The sequence below is a fragment of the Maylandia zebra genome, linkage group LG2 (assembly GCF_041146795.1).
Source record: "Maylandia zebra isolate NMK-2024a linkage group LG2, Mzebra_GT3a, whole genome shotgun sequence".
NCBI lineage: Eukaryota > Metazoa > Chordata > Actinopteri > Cichliformes > Cichlidae > Maylandia > Maylandia zebra.
In genome coordinates, this window is record NC_135168.1 from 9,106,499 (window position 1) to 9,127,687 (window position 21,189).

The 21,189-nt window shown below is 41.5% G+C and overlaps 1 long non-coding RNA gene across 1 annotated transcript; it reads right to left on the reverse strand.

Annotated features, from left to right (window-relative positions):
* Positions 1–1,371: 1,371 nt before the first annotated feature.
* LOC143420752 (uncharacterized) lies at positions 1,372–8,042 on the reverse strand. Its single transcript, XR_013100466.1, has 4 exons — positions 6,412–8,042; positions 4,318–4,423; positions 1,936–2,868; positions 1,372–1,610 (listed from the first exon to the last, which is right to left on the reverse strand). It is a non-coding gene; the product is annotated as an uncharacterized LOC143420752 (long non-coding RNA).
* Positions 8,043–21,189: the final 13,147 nt, after the last annotated feature.

The following is a 21,189-nucleotide window of genomic DNA, read 5'->3' on the forward strand; positions in this document are numbered from 1 at the left end:
GAAATCAGAAAAGGATTTCAAACTTACTGAGAGCAAGGCCTCTGTTACAAATCTGTCTAATAGAAAAACATGCTGTACAGATACAATACGCTCAGTGTTCATGGTCATTTAAAAACTGGCTCTACCTGAACCACTTCAATATTTTATGAAGTCACTGAGTCGACCATTTCTACAGTTTGTTTTTTAGCTTTTTTAAGACGAGCAAAACTTTATTTCACTTTGGGTTAGCTGGGATAAGTGATGGATGGAGGGAATTTTACTTCAGCCACAGAAATCCTAAACAGGAAGGAGGAGCAGAGTTACAGTGGATCACTATCCAGCAGGGAAACAAGGTTTATTTCAATTTCTTGGCCATGAGTGAGATTTACTGAGTGGGCAAATTAGGGAGACGACACCATCAGATCCCGAGCCCTCCATGTGTTAATCAAGAGACGGCTGCTGTGCTACATCCATAAATAATGAATAAATTAGGAGCTAAAGCTGAAAGGACAGTTTATTTGTACCATCTTCACGTGAACACATTCAAGAACATCACAGATGAAGAAACATTAAAAACTTCCACACTACATAAAGCAAGAAAAATAGTTTTTCTTTCAGGTGGTTTCAGAAAAACAGAAACATCAAACATCTCCAAGACTCTCTTTGAAAGAACTAAAAACCTTTGTTCTCATGGTCCAATCATGAGTGAACTCCCCGATGAAGCCTTGTGTGCTAAAACATGTCAGAGTTTTAAAGGTTAAACATGAGTTTCCAAAACGTTTTGCTGGAGAACAATGAACTATTTGACTGAGTTTCAATCATTTACAGACGAGCAAAACCAGGACAGAGAAAAAAGGACAAAACTGACTCAGTAAAACAACAGAAAAGAAGATCCCATGTAGATCTGTATTATGTAGAAGTTCAGCCCAGCAACCAGTTCAGTTCAACACAAGTTTAAATGATTCTATCTGAACTCTGTGGAGCCTGATCTCAAGCTTTTTGAGTCCGACACAGAAACCAGAGGATCTTTCTGTGTCTTCAGATTCACTGTGATCCAGTGATGGGAGTGATTTCAGCCCTGAGTGATCGCGCTGATGTTTGCACAGAGCAGACAATGAGGTGAATGTTTGGGCACATTGGTAACAGTGAAACAGTTTATTAGTAACGTGGGATCGTTTGTGTGCAGAGTATGAACTGAGATTCCTGAAGCTCTTGTCACACTGGTCACAGCTGTAGTTTCCTTCCATGTGTGTACGTTCATGAATGTTACGACTATGTGACTGTGAGAAGCTTCTCTCACAGTGTCTGCACTTGTGTGGTTTCTCTCCTGTGTGGACTCCTTTGTGTGTTTTAAGCTGACCTGCAGTGGTGAAGGATGACCCACACTGATCACAGATGTGCTTTTTAACCCCACTGTGAATCAGTTCATGTCGTTTTAACTCACTTGGTGTGGTGAAGCTTCTCCCACATTCTTTGCAGTATTTCAGTTTGTCTCCAGTGTGTCTACGTTGATGTACTTTTAGGGTCTTTTGCTGACTGAAAGTTTTTCCACAGAGGTCACAATGAAAGTCTTTCCCACCACCACAGTGATGACAGGGTTGAGAACTGGATCCATCTGTGTCGCTCTGCTTCTAAACAAAGACACAAAGACAGTGTAAGTCAGTCCTTCAACATTTGTATCCTGAACGTCGCCTGAAATAAAGAGCATCTCTGCAGACGTCCAACTACATTTGACTGTTTCAGTTAACACACTCAGTTTACTGGGCTGCAATAACTACAATACTACCACCATAATACAACAGTAATACTAAAATCATAACTGAAAGGAAAATCTGAATAATCACTCAGAGCTGCTTTTCCATGCAGTAGAATTGCTAACATGCTAACACAGTTTAATGAGCAGAGTTGTTCCAAACAGTCAGGCTAAAATGACAAGATAACAATATAAATACATACCTCACAGTAGCTGCACTTGTAGAGTCTCTTTCTGGTGTGGATCTGTTGGTGTTGTCTCAGGTGATGTGGAGCTTTAAAAGTCTTCTCACACAGGTCACATTGATAAGGTTTCTCCTCAGTGTGGGTAAACATGTGTCGTTGTAAGTGTGCGTCTGTTGTAAACTGTTTGCCACACTGTTCACAGCAGTACACATCATGTCTGGTGTGAATGCGTAGGTGTGTATTTCGGCTCTCTCTCCGGCTGAAAGTTTTTCCACAGATGTCACAGGTGTATGCCTTAATTCCAGAGTGGGTAACTAGATGACTCTGTAAGTGGCTACTGCGAGTAAAAGCTCTGCCACACTGATCACAGCTGTACGCTTTAACTCCACTGTGGATGAGCTGGTGTTTTTTTAGGGAACCCTTCAAGGAAAAAGACTTTCCACACAAGTCACAGCTGAACGGTCTCTCTCCAGTGTGGATGACCTGATGCTGTTTTAGTGAAGCCTTCAGAGTAAACTCCATCCCACACTGATCACAGCTGTATGCCTTAATTCCAGAGTGGGTAACTAGATGACTCTGTAAGCTGCTACTGCGAGTAAAAGCTCTGCCACACTGATCACAGCTGTATGCCTTAATTCCAGAGTGGGTAACTAGATGCCTCTGTAAGCTGCTACTGTGAGTAAAAGCTCTGCCACACTGATCACAGCTGTACGCTTTAACTCCACTGTGGATGAGTTGGTGTGTTTTTAGGGAACCCTTTAAGGAAAAAGACTTTCCACACAAGTCACAGCTGAACGGTCTCTCTCCAGTGTGGATGACCTGATGCTGTTTTAGTTTAGCCCTCAGAGTAAAACCCTTCCCACACTCGTCACAGGTGTGTTTTTTCTCTCCCTTTCTTCTGTGAGGTTTGTCGGCCTCCTGAGAGCGCTGACTTCTGGCTCTATGTTGGTTCTGCAGTGACAGAGATACAAACAGAGGCAGTGAGTGAAATGCAGTCGTGGAACAAACTCAACCTTCAAACTCCATTAACACTAGTTTTAAACCTGAAGGTGGAGCGTGGCACCAAACACCTTAAAGGGCTCTTATCCCCACCTGCTGGTAGTTCTAACACATTACATCCAACCTGCTGTTAAAGATAATTCATGACTGTTCAAACACTAAAATCATGCCCATCCCTCCTGATTGTACACACACACACACACACACACACACACACACACACACACACATTATTTTATAATTTAGATTATTTTGTTGTTTCCTATTACATATTTCTATAATTTGTATAGATTTATACATAATTATTCAGTGATAATAAATCCTATGTTTGTTTATTCTAAAGGAACCCCGTTAGCTTCCACAACAGATGTTGCTCGTCTTCCGTCAAATACTCACATAAAATATTACACAATAAAGTGGATTCAAGATATCCACATAATTTCACTCTTACATCCACAGTGAGGTTTCACAATTGTTCAAATATAAGCAATCAATAATAATAATATCAATAACATTGAGGCACATTACACAAATTTCAAAAACAAATCATGTCTTACAATATTTACAACAACTAAAAGCTCTGTAAATCGGCTTTTAAGTGTTCATTGAAGTTTTGAATAATTCTCTAATTTTTTAAGGCAACTTATTCCACTTAAAAGTTGCTCTAAATGTAACAGTTTTACAAAACGTTACTTTTAACTCGAGCATTTACTAAATTGCAGCTTGTTGAAAACTGTGTAATATGATGATGTATTTCATCTGGATACTGCAGCTGAGCAGAATAAATGTGGTGTGTTTAACAGAATTGCTTTCTTTAGAACTACAAGTAAGCCATAGAATATTTTAGCCTGTACAGGAAGCCAAGAAAGGTTATTATGCATTTGATCAATATTAGTATAGTATGAACATCTTCACACTAATCTGGACGCCTTATTCTGGACTAACTGAAGTCTGTTAAGATCTGTCTTATTAGCTGCTGACCAAATGATTGAACAATACTCCAGATGAGACATTACTAGTGCATTAATGACATCTTTCATAATGAAGAAGTGATACACAAAGAGCATTTCATAGCCATAGCTATGCCTTGTCGGCAGAGTTATGTGACATTAGTGATGTTTGTACTTTCAGCGTTAACTTGGTTTTAAAGCCTTTAAAATATACGCCGTTCAATAGTCGACCTTCATCTGACAGAGAATGTGATGATTTTGTGGATAATTAAAGTCAGTCATATATCCACAAACACAACAAGCTGAAAGTCAGTGATGCTGCTCGGTTTGCAGTCCTGAACATCACGGCACAAGCAGGATCCACTGCACTGTTAATGTTAGCTGTGTTCAAATGTTCAAATGTATATGGTGATAAATATCTTTGGTCATATGGTCCTGCTCTGTCTGTCACCTTCTGTGTTGAGCTCATTGTTTCCTCTGTAGTGGCTGAGCTGAGTCCAAGTAGCTGAAAATGTTCCTCTGCTGCTCCGTCAGACTCTCCTCCTCCTGCTGATCAGCTGGGACACAAAACAGATCTTTGTTAGGCTCCACACTGCACTGAAGAGTCAAAGTGTCTCATATGTTCATCTGACAAGTAAAAGAACACATTTTTGTTTCCCGAGGTGGGCAACTTGTTGGAAACAAACACAAAAGGTTTGAGCACTGATACCTGCCATTGCTGGCATTGAAAGATGCAACGCCAGCAATGTGGATTGTCAAGACTCAAACCAATCATCAAGCAAAGACAACAGGGATCATTTGTTTCTGTTTATTTAGCATTCACAGCATTTGTAGTTGCCTTCTGTGCAGGGGAAGTCCACGCACACTGTGTGGTACCGCCATCCGCAGAAGGTGCATTCAACCTCTGTAAGAGAAACGAGATTGTCTGAGACTGAAATGATATTCACTAAAGAAGTGGTGATTTGTAAAACTTCACATTTTGATCCGGGACGTACTCTGCATAAAAACAAGCGCTCACTCTTCCTGCTCAACAAATGACAAGGGCGGAGCCTTATACCACGTGATACAGAAGCTGTGCCGTGTGATGCTAAAATTAGCAGGGAAACAACAACGGAGAGCACGTCAGGGATGACGAGAAAGTGACAGGAGAAAATCCGTCCCGGTCAACCACCCAAACATCAATAACGGGAACCTTATACAGCGCTTCCCTATACACGTCAAACTCCCGCAGGCACAAAGACATTACGGAGGCTATCACTTATCACCTGACCAAAGATATGGCTCCATCAACACTGTGCAAAACGAGGGATTTAGGAAAACGATCAACACCCTAGACAAACGCTACACAGTGCCGTCCAGCAACTATTTTTCTATTGTTGCACTACCTGCTCTGTACACGCAGCGTCGAGCAACGGTGGAGACGGAATTTCAAGCAGGACAACATTTTGCTGCAACAACAAAACGTGAGACATTTGTTGTTTTATGTTTATTTATTGTTATGAGAGAATCATGATCTCAATTCTAAGCCAAAAAATCGTGATTCTCATTTTATGCAAAATCGTGCAGCCCTAACATTAACTAACATTGGTTTGAATTTTGCGCTCCAGTACAAACACAAATCCCCCAACCCGAGGATCAGCACAATTAACCTAACAGACCTACACCTTAGTTCACAGATTCACTTTGTCTAAGGTTGATTTCTGGGATTTCACACAACCCAGGATTCAGATCGTGAATCCATGATGGGCTTGGATTTACATCATTATAAATGAAATGCGCTCTACTTGGAAGCAGCCGGCCCCGCCCCTTTTGACGGGTTGTGTGAGACTTTAAATCATCAAACTGTAAATTATAAATTTAAATTGTTATTGATCCTTTACCCCGAGTCCTAAAGTGTAGATTTATTTTCTTACTCTTCTTATATTTATTGTTTGTTTACTTGCACCGCTGTAACTGCAGCCTCGTCGTCTCGTCTCTCTATATGCTGGACTGTCTGTAGCGGAGATGACAATAAAGTTTACTTTGACTTCAGCAGCGCGCAGGCGCACCGAGGGCTCTCGCGCTCACTTTATAGAATTTAGAAAAAACATCGGTGCAGATTATAAGTCTGTATCATAATATCTGTTTGTTGTTTTTATTTTGTTTTGCGAGTTGGTTATTAGATGCCGCTCCAGCCAGCCAGAGACTCCCCGCCGCCACGCCCTCTCCTCCCTGTGCCTCCAGCAGCAGGCGCACCTCGCAAACGGAGGGCGCCCTTACTCCCAGCAAATGGCTGATAGAAAACCGATCGGTGCCTACGAATTCCCAATATGCGCTGGCATGACGTCGGGGAAGCATGGGTACGACCGATTATTTTATTTTTTTCTTGCCCGTGATGCCCCCCCCACCACGATGCATTCTATTGGTTTGCACACTTACACACACCCAGCTGTGGTTTCCTGTTTTGCTGGACTCTGGAGAGCCCCGCCTTTAACGCTCTTCTCTCACAGAGAGCAACAGAAAACTTGGAAAAACTCCAGATTGACTGAACTCAGTTCAAAGTTACCTTGACACCTTTAGATGTGAGACGTAGTGATGGTCCGCTTGAAGCTGACGCTCCGGTGCGTGTGTCAGAAAGATCAACGCGCTGCTTCAGAAGCACCGTGTCGAGGCTTGATTCGTTTGGCCAGAGTCACGTGATCAGTGACGTCTGAAGCTTCGTTTAGAACGTACCTTTTTTTAAATCGAACTTTATTGCTCACAGCACAGTTATTGATATAGCAGTAAAAGAGTCAGTTAGGTCAGACTAGAAAGACAAAACTGCAAAAATGTGTTCAAGATTAAATTTAGAAAAGCCACATATAAAATTTCGCCCAACAACTAAAATTAGACTGGAGTGATCAGAACCATGTTATTACAATAGCATGTCTGCAACACTAGAGCTCAATGCAAGATTAGTTTTAAGTTGTTTCGTTATACTGAGCCGAAGACCAGCACCAACGGTTGTAGTCGGCCAAGCTATCACTTACATGTGCTACAGTCAGTCTCAGCAGAGGGAAAGGGGAATGAAAAGCCAGCAGAAATGTTCATGTCCAGGCTCTCCACAGAAGAATTAATCCTTAGAAGACGAAACCAACAACAAATAACAAATCCACGGAGTCCATTCGCGTCGCGGAGTCAGCTTCTCTCTTTTTCTTTCTCCCAAGCGGAGCAGCGGCACACCACGGTATCCAGAAATTAGTCGGGTCCCACCTGAGCTGAGGCTGCGGCCATGGCTGGAGAAAACGTCCGATCGTCCGCAAAACTGGGGGGATTTCCGAGACAGTTCACGTGCTAGAAGAGAAGAATCCTCGGCGGGATGCAAAAATCGTCTGAAGTCCAAGGGGAAAAAGTTCGGGCGCCAGTTGTAACGTGCAGTGGAGATGAAGCCAGCCGCGGAGGTGTGCAGGTGGATAGCGAATGAGCAACAGCTTCTGACTTTCCAAAAAGTACTCATTTATTTACAATATCAAAAATAAAAGTGCTACCTCTACCACACATTACTAAAGAGCACACTAGTCCGCGTACACACGGGAGCATCCATTACAGGAGGAGTGCGAAGAAGAACAAAAAGGGGGTGACACCAGTCGTGAGACAGGAGGCGCCGCCATGTGGTGATACACTGCATTACAATAGCAACTGTTACAATATAAATATTGTTCTGAGAGGCTTTTTGTTGGTTGAGTCTGAAATTGATTGTATGTACAATTCATATCCTTATAAAACGGCAGAAATATGGTGTTTTATTAATAAACTTACATTTATGGATATAAAATAGCTAAAAGTATTAACAAATTTTTTATAATAAAACATTTATCATTCTTCCTGGGGAACTTAAAGAAAAAGAATAAAACATTTTCCATCGTAAAGAAAACTCCCTTAAAATATGGACAATAACAAAACTGCTAAATTCTTCCAGAATCTCTGTGTAGAGGAACCAAAAGAGATGTGCCACAGTTTCTGGATGATCCCCACAGAAAGTTCAATTAGTATTTATGTCTCTTTTAAATGTTACCATATAGTGACTGGCTGGGTAACATTTATGAAGAATTTTATATGAGATTTCCTTCACCTTGTTCACAATTAGATATTTATGGGATCATCCAGACTGTCTTCCAGGTGATATCTGGAACATGTCGGTTCCAGTAAGATATTCTATATATGGGAGAGACATGATATCTTCTTGGAATAAGTCAAAGTCAAAGTCAAAGTCAACTTTATTTGTCGATTCTGCCACATGTACAGGACATACGGAGAATAGAAATTGCGTTACTCTTCAATCCCTAGATAAATAGCAAATGAACATTTAAATATATTTAAATATAAAAGTGATTAAAAAATGCAAGTAAAATAATTAAAAAGTAAAAATTTAAATAAATACAATTTTACATATAACAAGAAAGCTATATAATATACAATATAATGGGTAAGTGACATTGAGTGTAAACCAGGCAGAGTAGTGCAAATAGGCAAATAGTGCAAATGGAGATTTAGTAGTGTACGGTAAGAGAAAGTGTAACAACAAAGTCTTATGAGGTAATGGCAGTCCAATGATCCACAAAGTGACTGGTAACTGGTGCAGGCCAGTGAGTGATTCAGAGAGTGTGTGTGTTTGTGTGTGTGTGACAGAGTTCAGTGAGACCGTGGAGGAGAGAGGGGAGAGGGGGCAGAATCGGGAGGGAGTTAAGCTTCCTGACAGCCTGATGGATGAAGCTGTCCTTCAGCCTGCTGGTCCTGGCCTGGAGACTCCGCAGTCTCCTCCCCGACGGCAGCAGCTTGAAGAAGCTTTGCATTGGGTGTGTGGGATCAGCCGCTATGCAAAGGGCTTTTTTAGTGAGACGGGTGCTGTAAATGTCCTGGAGGGAGGGGAGAGAGACACCAATGATCCTCTCTGCAGCTCTCACTATGCGTTGGAGGGTTCTATGACAGGACGCATTGCAGGCTCCAAACCACACAGTGATGCAGCTCGACAGGATGCTCTCGATGGTGCCTCTGTAGAAAGTGTACATGATGGGGGCTGGAGCTCCTGCTCTTCTTAGTTTGCGGAGAAAGAAGAGACGCTGCTGTGATTTCTTGGCCAGTGCTGTGGTGTTGTACGTCCAGGAGAGATCCTCTGTGATGTGCACACCCAAGAACTTGGTGTTGCTCACTCTCTCCACAGACGCTCCGTCAATGGTCAGAGGAGCATGTTGGGTGTGCATTCTCCTGAAGTCCACAACAATCTCCTTCGTCTTCTCCACATTCAGAGAGAGATTGTTGTCAGCACACCACGTGGCCAGGCGTCTCACCTCACTTCTGTAGTCGGTCTCATCCCTGTTGCTAATGAGACCCACCACCGTTGTGTCGTCCGCAAACTTGATGAAGAGGTTGGAGCTGTATGATGGAGTGCAGTCATGGGTCAGCAGAGTGAAGAGGAGGGGGCTCAGCACACATCCCTGCGGGGCCCCCGTGTTTAAAATGATGGTGCTGGATGTATTACTCCCAACCCGTACTGCTTGAGGTCTTCCGGTGAGGAAATCCAACAGCCAGTTGCACAGTGAGGTGTTGAGCCCCAGCTGGACCAGTTTTTGAATGAGCTGTTGGGGGATTATGGTGTTGAATGCTGAACTGAAATCTATGAACAGCATTCGAACATATGAGTCATTTTTGTCCAGGTGTGTGAGTGCCGAGTGGAGTGCAGTGGAGATGGCATCATCGGTTGAGCGGTTGGGCCGATAGGCAAACTGGAAGGGATCCAGGGAGGGGGGCAGGACAGTCTTGATGTGTTGCATGACTAGTCGTTCGAAGCACTTCATCAGGATGGGAGTAAGTGCAACAGGACGGTAGTCATTAAAGCAGGAGGGAGATGACTTTTTTGGAACCGGAATGATTGTGGTGGCTTTAAAACATGTGGGGACGACAGCCTGGATGAGTGACATGTTGAAGATGTCTGTGAAGACATCAGTGAGTTCCACTGCACAGTCTCTCAGTACACGACCAGGAATGTTGTCAGGACCCGGAGCTTTACGTGCATTGATCCTGCTGAGGGATCTCCTCACGCTGTCCGGTGACAGAGTCATCACCTGGTCACCAGGAGGGGGTGGGGTCTTCTGTGCAGTGGTGCTGTTTTGGACTTCAAAGCGAGCAAAGAAAGTGTTCAGCTCGTTCAGCAGGGGGATAGTGCTATCACAGGTCTGTGGTGGGGGCTTGTAATCTGTGATGGTCTGAATGCCCCGCCACAGGCTCCGTGAGTCTCTGCTGTCTTTGAAGTGATGAGATATTTTCCTGGAGTACTGTCTCTTAGCCTCTCTGATGCCACGGGAAAGGTTGGCCCTAGCTGTCCTCAGGCTTGCCTCGTCTCCAACTCTGAAGGCAACATTCCGAGCTTTCAGCAGCCTGTAATAAACTACGTATTCTCTTATTGCTGTTACCAAGTTCCTGTGAAAAGCAGATTTTTCCCACTGCTGACTCAGCTGGATCAGGGAGAGTGACTGAGGCAGATATTGAGCTGTCAGTGTTTTTATATAACATTAAAGTCCCTGAGGGTATGGCACCAAGCACCATTGAGAATTCCCCAACACTGTTTGACAAGTTTGACGAGCATCTTGACTTTTGGTCTTTGGATATTAACAGTCCTGGATATGTGACTTCTTGTTTAACAGAAATGTTACAGAGAGCATTTGCAGTGCAGCCTTTAATTGCTAGTAATTCACATTTTTTTTAGATTTCGACATAAAGCAGATGCCTCAGAGAAATCACTAATAACACTAAGGGCTGGACGGATTTGATTTGCATTCTTCAAGAAGAGTGTGGTGTCATCAGCTAGCTGGCTGATAATGAGCTCCTTATCAGCTGTGCTGATTCCTGGTATAACAGGTCAAATCTCGGGGTGGAGTCTTAATCATTTTAATTGAGCTATTGCCATTCGTGTACAAGGTTTTGATAGCTTTACAGAAAAATGCCAAATTTTTCCAAAGAGTGGAAAATAAATTGATGTTCAATTGTATCAAAAGCCTTTTAAAAATCCAGGAAGAGAATGAAGCTATAGTCAGATACCAAATCAGAGTAATCAAGTAGATCTAAAACCAGTCTCATGTTCTTAGAAAGGTGTCTGTTTCTCATAAAGCCTGATTGTGTCTCATCGATAATTGTGTCCAAGAACTCTTTCATTCTGTTAGCAAGTACTAAAGCCATAATCTCATAGTCATCATTGAGCAGACAGATGGGTCTCCAATTATCAATAAGAAGTAAGTCTTTGTTTGGCTTTGGAATAAGTGTTATGAGACCCTGAGTAAGAGTAGGAGGGAGGATGTTATTCTCTACACTTCCTATGAAAAGCTGCAGTAAGAACGGAGCCAGGAGATTAGAAAATGATTCATAAAACTCTGCAGTTAAACCATCTGTGCCGGGAGATTTGTTGGCCTTAAGTGCAGAAATAGGATTACAAACGTCCTCCACAGTCAGAGGGCTGTCACAGTGACTTCTATCTTCCACAACAATAGTTTTTAGGTTTTTAATATTATTGAGAAACAACGTTGAGACATATATATATATATATATTCTACTTTTCTAAATGATTGACTATTTCAATGGAGAACCTAAATGACACGGACCCGTGTTTGTTATTACATATCTCTATTTTGAATGTGACAAGTCTATCATTGCCTGTTATTCATAGGTATTAACAGAGTTTTTGGCCTTTTTTTCCTCTATAACAGTTAATTGACTCTTTACAGTGGCCTGCTATGGTTAATAATAACATGTTCAGTCATGAGTGAAATCAAAGCTTTTCTTCACTTTAGCATTTAACATTCCCAACAATATAATGTGATACCTTAATTAAAACACAGCTAATAAAACACAATTTTCTTAATGCAAACATCAGTGACTCAACATTAGCAACCAAAGGGTTCAGTCTGCAGCTCACACTCATGTGAAGCTACAGCCTCCCCCTTTAGTCTCTGTCATTCTTCTGCTCCTGCACAAACAAAGCAAGACAAAACCTCCACCCTTCTTCTACAGGCTGGGTGAATTGTTGTGGACATTCACTAATCCTAAAGTCGGCACCGTTTTTGTCTCAGTATCAAGTCAGTTAAACTTTTAGTCGTCAGTCCGTCACAGTCCAGTCACATGCATACATCCACACACATTCATACCAGATATTGCTGATAATGGAGTCTCGCGCGCAGCCTATTCGAGCCTCCATCACCAGCAAGATGACGTCATCATTTTAAAGGAAAACAGCTCCTTGTTTTTGGACTGGATTGACTCGCTGCAATCCTTTTAGGCTCAGGACTTCTCATGTGATCAATATCACATATAAGTGAATTTCTCCAAAGCCCATTATAATCATGGAGAAAAACACTTTGCCACTGTTTCCAATACTGGGGCCCATTGCAAACATGTCCAAGCATAAAACCATCTTTCTCTCTCTTAGAGAAAGAAAACAATCCAAACCTCACTGATAAAATCAACCTAGTGTCAAGCAAAACCCAAAAATCAACCAAAACTTCACCAGAAAGTTTTCCTCCCTCCCGGGACAATATTGTGCAGGAATACAGGCACCGTAACTCCTTTTGCACTGACAAAAACATGTTGGATTTACTTGATTCAATAGTGGACACTGGTTGCACACAAAGGTTTTGCTTTGGCAGAAACTTAAACAACTGAGTTAAATCAACACAACCTTTTCATATTCAGTAAACCTGCATGTTGTGTTCATAAAACACGATTGAAACATGTTCAGATGGAGTAAGTTGAGCTCCTGGAACATTTTAATCCTTCAATTGAAATTGAATGGGTCTACAACAACTACCATCCTCCTATCTCTATCCTGGTTGCAGCAGGGCTGGGAAATAACCCTGAAGTGATAGGTTACCAGGCAGGGTACACCCTGGACAGCTCACCAGTCTATCAGATAGAAACATACAGCCGTTTACATTCATGGATAATTTAGCCCAGGACCTTCTTACTGTGGAGCAACAGCACTAACCAGCATGCCAACAATGGAGGAAATACAGGAAAGCTATGATTTCCTGTATTTGAGGCAGAATTCTTTTGTTCTTGCCCTTGACAGGTTAATCCACAATAAATAGCAACAGCATGCATGTGGTGTGTGTGTCGTTGTCTGCCTCTTATAACTCCAGTGATTTTCCTGTAGTTTGAAATCTTATGCGGTGTTGACACAATAATTTGTTGTAAACCAGGAAATTCCCAACTGTGGTAGAAAGCACAGCTTAGCCTTAGCAAATGTTCAAAGAAAAGTCGTCACTTCCTGATTTCTGCTTCACTGATAAATATTGTCACACTGGGGTTTTTGCAAATGATATCAGTGAGCACTGTGTGGCAGCTGGAGTCAGACAACTGAAGCTCCCACAATCAAGACCACAAACAGCTTTCAAAGGAGATTTGAAGCTTTTCTGGCAGCAAGCTTCATGATTTATGGGACTGGAACTGGAACAGAAACTACCTGATCACCAATGGTGAGCTGGCATGGAATTATTTTTATGACATTTTATCAAAGTTATAAATAAGCATGCCCATTAACACATAGTGAGTGAGCATGTTGTCTTCCCACGCAGTGAACAGCGGATGCTAATGTTTTTGTCACTTTTTACAGAGTCAAACTCAAAGTAAGGTCAGTGCTTCCACGCTTTAAACGCTGCACGCTCACACTCTCTCCACACTCGATAGATTATCCATTGTTCATCTGCACACAGCTGCGGTTTTAGTAATGCAGTGTGCTTACGGGAAAGTAACAGTAATCTAATTACCTTTTTTGCAATAGTAATCCCTCACTTTACTCGTTTCTTGGAAAAAGTAATCGGATTACTGCCCATCTCTGGTCGGAGCTGTGCACTTGTGGGTTCAACCTTGTGTACACGTTTATCTTTGCTGTGTGTACTTGTACCTCTGAGTGGAAGCTGAACTCTTGAGTTCGAGTATCGAAGCATCAGCTGTGACGTTAAAGTCCAAACAGCTCGTTCATTTGACGTGCAAATGAACGAAGGTAACGCCGTTTTCATGTGGATGTGTCACTGAGACACTTTCCACATCCACAGCTCACAAAATGGGAAAACTATAGAAGTATAACAATGAAGAAGTTACTATGTTACGGGTCCCAAGGATGAAGACCTCGATGACAAATATGTTACCTGTAAAAGCAGGTGAAGAGCAGAGTAAGGAAGACACGATGCGTCTCTGCTTTCCTCCAGAACGTGTCTGAGTCTGATTTATTTCACACAAATAAATGCTATAAAACACTAAAAATGAGCTTTCAATATACTGTTCAGCTGGTTCCTCATTCACATCAATGACATTTACTTATTTCACAACATCAGTGAAATATACTCTTTTTAACTGGTTCAGTTTCTCAAGTTCACACTTCTTTCCATAACAGCTACATCCTTTTATCATATCAATAAACACATCACATTGTCTTCTGCAGTGTCTTACTGGCTAAACAGTTCTATTCAATAACAGCATTGGTAAATACATTACATTTGTTCCCTCCAGTAATTTACTGGCAAAATCACTATTTAGTGCATCATGAAACACAGCTTGTTGAATCAACCCATGAATGCCTCTGTTAGCTACACAGAGTTGCTCAGAGTGCTTGTGTTACACTAGCTAATCTACTCAGTCACTTTAACAGAACTATTAACATTCACATCTCACAGAACTGATTTGATTGGAGCATTACAACACGTTTGCACAGAGCATAGGAGCGCACTGACTCTGCTTCACGAGCGCTCCACCTAACGAGCGGGCTCGCGGTGCGGTCGCGCGGGACACTCCTCTGGTTTTCTCCCGTGTTTACATATAAATAACTTTGGCGGACCGCCTTAACTCTCCCATTCACATTAACGTGGGTAACCATGGTGACAATAAACAACATTTTCGGTGCGAGCACCGTGTACCGACCTGTAAAAGCAGGTGAAGAGCAGAGTAAGGAAGACACGATGCGTCTCTGCTTTCCTCCAGAACGTGTCTGAGGAAGCAGCGGAAGGTGGGCTCCACTTACTGCTCCCCGAAACCCCGGAGCAAGCACCAAAGTTCCGCCCTCACTGCTTTCTAACATAAAATGAATCCCTGTTACATGGATTTTCTATCCTCTTAAAGAAACTGAAAATAAATACATATAGCAATGAAAAATGTCCCGTTACATGAGTGTTTTACACAAAATAATATTCATGTGGTCATTCCCTCACAGGGGTGCCACAACTACACTGCTGTTTTGACAGAGACACAGTGTGTTTATCTAACTTGGCTGAAGCCAAAGTTCTCCAGACAAATTCAGTCTGTTTCTGCCAAGTGTGAACTCACTGGATGAGCGCCAGATACACAGAATCAAAAAGGGATAAATTACTTTTCTTATGTCAAGTTCATGTCACTAACAGCTTTGCAGGGTATAGCAGTCTGTACCTGACGCCGGTCATCCCACGTAGTCTTCTTCGTACCTTCTAACTGACAGCTGGTCAATAAACGAGCTCCATAAACGCTCCATATTCACCTTTACATGGAATATAAAGGGAAAAGAAGAAACACAGTGCTGTGTCAGCGTTAGACATATAGATATATCCTTGCTTTTAATACATTTGAAGGTGGGTGGGAGAGGTGCTTCTCCGCGTAGTCTACGGTCTCTTTGGGATCCGTAAAGCTTTTCCTCACATCACCATGGGTCACTAACAGCTTTGCAGGGTATAGCAGTCTGTACCTGACGCCGGTCATCCCACGTAGTCTTCCTCTCATATTTGCAAATGTGGCTCTGCGTTTCCAACAGAGGGAGGGAAATCTGGGAGGATGTTTATTTTAAAAACCCTGTGGTCTGTGGCCTCACAGACCACAACGGCAGCAGACCCAGCCTCACAAACCACAACAGCAGACCCGACCACAACAGCAGACCCAGCCTCACAAACCACAACAGCAGACCCAGCCTCACAAACCACAACAGCAGACCCAGCCTCACAGACCACAGCTCCAAATGCTACAACCACACAAGCCTCAGCTCCACAGATTACAGCCCAGCAATCTACAGCACAAACCATAGAACCAACAGTTGCAGAGAAATGTAAATAAATATAATATTTTTTTATTTTTAAAAAAAGGACTTTTGTTCCTATGACAGTGTTTGTTTCAGTACTCTGTAGATCATGGCATAGGAAATTTTACACCTTTAAAAAGATTTTGTTAGGTATATTTCCTAACAGAATATTTAAATTTAATAATATGTTAATGCTTTAAAAAAACATTCATGGGGCAAAACATTATAGAAAACTTGTAAAAGAATGTAAGCCACATGTGTAAAATTACACAAATGAAAAAGTGAGTCCTTCAAAACTGTGAATCTTTCTTTTGTTGTTGTGTAACCCAGAATGTTCATGATTTATATTGTATATCTGATGTACACTAAGAGTGAAAAGTTTGGACACACCTTCATTTTAATGTTGCTTCTTAATTTCCTTGTCTATTTTGTAGATTCATTGTTGATTAGAACTCGAGGCATCAAAACTATGAATGGACACATATGGAGCTGTGGAACAGCCTGCCGGAGGAGCTCAGGGCCGTAGAGAACGTACATGTTTTTAAGAACAGGCTCAAGACCCACCTTTTTAATTTAGCTTTTACTTAGCGTTTATTTATTTTATGCTTATTTATTCTATCCTGTCATTCTATTATTAATTTAGGCTTTACCTAATATTTTTTGGTTTTATTCTTATTAATTTTTTAATCTTCTTAATCTTCTGTGTGTGTGTGTGTGTGTGTGTGTGTGTGTGTGTGTGTGTGTGTGTGTGTGTGTGTGTGTGTGTGTGTATTGAGAGTGTGGGGAGTGAGTTGGAGGGTGGGGTGGGCTGCTTTTAACTATGTAAAGCACTTTGTGCTACATTTTTTTTGTATGAAAAGTGCTTTATAAATAAAGATTGATTGATTGATATGGAGCACTAACCCTAACACAAATGATGTAGTAAACCAAAAAGTATGAAAGAATCAAAAATATTTTTTATATCTTAGATTCTTCAAATTAGCCACCCTTTGCTTTGATCACTGCTTTGAACACTCTAGGCATTCTGTCAGTGAGCTTCATGGGGTAGTCACCTAAGATGATTGTCACTGCATGAAAAGCATGAACACACAGAAAAACACTGAATGGGAAGGTGTGTCCCAAATTTTGACTAGTAGTGTATGTTCTTCATTTTCTTATTTTCTAAAATTGCTGTCATAAATGCTGCTAGTGACATAGAATGCCCACTACAAGAAGTATATTAATGTTGTGATGATGACTGCCTGCCAGCAACAGTTTGAAAGATCAAATACTCTTTAAGACGCTGCTTTTAACAGCCCAAAAATTGACACTATATTTTAGAGATAATAAAACTAGTTTTGGAGGAGAAAAATAACATTTTTCCAGAAACGGTTATGTAATAGTAAAGGCCACAGGTGCAAGCCTTGAGCCTGAGTATTTTAAAATATAGTCATGTAGCTTCAACTAAACATAATTTTAAAAATTTGTTGTAATAGGTGTTTCTGCAGGAAAAAAATTTGATAGGGGCCAAGAGCTTTTCTATTGCTATGTATTTAAATTTCTTTTCTTTCATTAATATGAATTTATTTAAATGTCTATGTAGAACATTGTAAGTGTAACTTTACCCCCAAATAAAAGCAAATTTAAGTGCTCTTTTTTTTTTTTTTTTTTTTTACAAAATACAATGTTAAACCATGTGCCCATTTTATCAGCGTCTTAAAAGTATTTACCCTGAAACACGTCTTTTGTCAGACACTACATAAGAAATTATGCATTTTAAATTTTGATTTACATTTAGTCCTGCTGACTTATCTCTTTTTCTTATTACTTTTTGTAGATATAATGGATGCCTGGGCTGGAAAGAGTCCTCACATTCTACTCTCCAGAATTGGTGCTTACAAATTATTCTACTGGGATATCCAACAAATTGGTACAGTGATCTAGATGTAGATGTTAAATTAAGAAGTCTAAAAAAACCAAATGGTCTCCAAAGTTACTGTACTTATTGGTTATACTGTGACTTATTTGGCAAATATACCCTTTGTGATAACAAAGCCAATATGGATTACAGATGGGGGGGGCACACATTTTGGCAGCCGATGCCACACAGCCTGATAAAATCTGTATCCCTCCATAACTTTTGCTGTGAATAAGACATCTTCTCCAAAGTTACTGTACTTATTGATTAGATTGAGATATATTTTGCAAATGAACTCATTCGTGATAGCTTTGCTACAAAGTGTAAACCGAGTGTCAATTCACTGGAGAGCGACGTGTTTCCATCTGGTTTTACAGTATTATAGTATCAAAGTCTTTTTCTAGACAAAGTATTCCCAGCAGGTTATTTCAGTGTACAGTATAAGGTAAACTGTCTTCCACACGGCACATTACAATGTCACGAAACTAATATTAAATTCATCGAGTCTGCTGTTTTCCAGCTTTTACTCTTTATCGCGTCGACTGCAGATCAGTGACAAGTAGCGTACAGAACGGAGCTGGGCAAGTGGCTCCTCCTACTTTGCGCACTCCCGTGAATGGGGAAACAATTTTTGACGGGGGTAACTACTTTGGCACAACAGCGTTCTGCCGTCAAGGGCGATCATTGGTTAAATGTGATCATGTGACTGATGCAAGCCAGATCCTTTTATTTAGCAAAACTGTGATTAATAGTTAAATATTATTGTTGAGGGGCACAGACAGGACTCCGCACGCACACATTAAAAAATAATAATAATTTTTTTTAAAAAGTTGCCTCAACAAAAGGGCACCTTGGGCACCCATCAGGAAAGGGGCGGGTGCTCAAGCCCCTCTAGCCCCCCCCTCTGCACGTGCCTTCCTTTAAAGGTTCTTCAATGAACCACTGAAAGAAATGGTTCTTCAAAGAACCATTGTTTGAAAGGTTCTTTGTGGCACCAAAAAAGGTTCTTCTATGGCATCAGTCTAAAGAACCACTTTTGGTTCCAGTTGGCACCTTTATTTTTCTGAGTGTGGGGTGGCAAGTGCCACCCTAAAATGATCTCTTGCCACCCCAAGTGCCACCCCAGTTTTGCATATGACAGTGTTGTTTATTAAAATAAGATCGCATTAACAGTTTGAGCGTAGTTACAGTCAGCAGTGAATATAAATGCTAAAACTGTATATATTGCATAGTGTCGTCCCCCCCCCCCCCCCCCCCCCCTGCATCAGTAACAAGTGGTTCAGCCCATAGCAGGACAGCTTTTTTCTTGTTTTCAGCAGCAAGCGATGCTTATGATCGTGCCAGAGCACATTCTGAACAACACCATGGGAATTTTGGATTTTACACAGGTGGGTGGATGTTACACTGTGGAAATGGAGGAAGGTGAGTGTTATTAACCCTCTGTGGTCCACGGACATGCTGCACCTCCAAATCGCATGACTGATGTAAGCTGCCATAGCAACAAGCTGCAGCAACGCTGAGTCTCTGTTTCAGCCACATTGAAAGTTCAGACTTCAAAGTTTTTAAATTTTAATTACAGGCCAGTAAATCCAGAGTTATGATCATATATATATCAGCCACGCTTTGTTCTAAACACTGTCGTCACGTTTGTGTGTGTTTTAAGCGTTTTCTAAGGACAGCGCGAAAACAGTAAAGAAAGGAAAAAATCCACGTTTCCTATCGGTGGAAAAATGCACCATGTCGACCAAGAAAATTTCTCTAGATCCGCCCTTGGTCTTGCTGCCACAGATGGAGCTCCCACAGCCAGGGGAAGGAGTACTAGCAGTCCAGAAGCAGCGGCCAGCCAACCAATGCAGAGGCCGGCCACTTCAGAGAAAGCCAAAGACGGGACCCTGGACCCCAAGAACCACCCGACACCTGGGGGAACCCCGACCGCGCAACTAAGAGGAACAAGCCATCCCCGGAAAACAACCCTCATAGGAGCAGGCCAGCAAGTCTCGCACCAGTTGTGACATCACATCCTGTGTCGTGCGACATAATCGTTGTGGTGCGTTGATCAGTATCGCTTAATTTTTGTAACTTGATCCATTTGCCGTGGTCGTTGCAATCATGCTCATTTTTCCACCATTTTAATGATGATCCTGCACCGAAGCTCAGAGACACACGAATACACAGAGTGAGATGTTGAAGCAGTTTGAAAATGTGAATTTGTGGAGAGAAGTTTGCAAAAAACACCCTCAACAAAGTCGTGGCTTCCAGGACGTGAGCATAAATCTTTGCACAGATAATGTTCATATGTGGATTCCTGGTTTTCTGCAGTTAACTGTGACCCAAAGCGTATTTTTAAAATGGTTCCAGGCAATAAAGTCTAAAAATAAATACATCTACTTCCTTTTTCTGTGTTCCAGCCTCAGTGACTCTGACACAGTGCTGTAATATTTACACCTCTGATGAAAGCAGAGTTTGTAGTTGCAGAGAAATACTCGACTCATTTTGGGCATTTACGAGCAGGAACCTCAGAAAGCCCCTCGCTGCTTCACTGGTTAAGAAGCAAAGCAAACATTAGTTCACAGTGATGTTAATTAAGGCCCAAAGTTTAGGAACGAACGTCAGCACTTCACTAATGAATGTAATGCTGATTCATGTGCTTGTTTTGTAATGTGCATGTTGTGCGTTGTTATTTCCCATATTCTTTGGCACTGATAGATGAAGAGTCTCAGGCAGGACCGAGGCTGCCAGCTGCTGACAGTGAGCAGGGAGAGAGCAGCAGAAGCTGGGCAAGAGCAGGGCACCTTCAGCCCCCTTCATCAGTCAGAAATCATTTGGGTGTCTGTGTGAAATGTCTGATTTTTAAAATCTTTTTGTAGACATATTTATTAAATGTTTAACAATTATATAGAAGAAAGACAATGTAAAGAACAAAACATGACAAAACAAAAATGAGTTGAAGTTATGAACTGTTTCTGAGAGACAAATAACACCAGGATCCTTTTTGTGTAGCTGACAGCTGGTAACTGTGCAGGGGCGGGTCTAGCAAAGTGTTGCCAGGGGGGCAGGTAGGGCATTAACAGGGAGAGGGGGGCACAAAGACATACTTTTCTTTCTTGTTCTCATTTAAAATGTCTCGCTTTTAATAAATAATTATCTGAATCTTACAACAAACGTTTTCATCTGATGTAAAATGTATAGAAATCCATTATTGTACATAGTCATTTTTTAGGGTCCCATCATAATTTCTTCAGAAGTAAGTACTGCATATGATGCCAGTGTTTCCCACATTTTCTAGATTCTGCACCAGTACTGTGTGTAAAATGCATCAAAAAGTCCGTTTGATTCTTTCTCACCTGTCTTTCTGTCTCCTTTCACTTTTTAAAGGTCGCCATGTT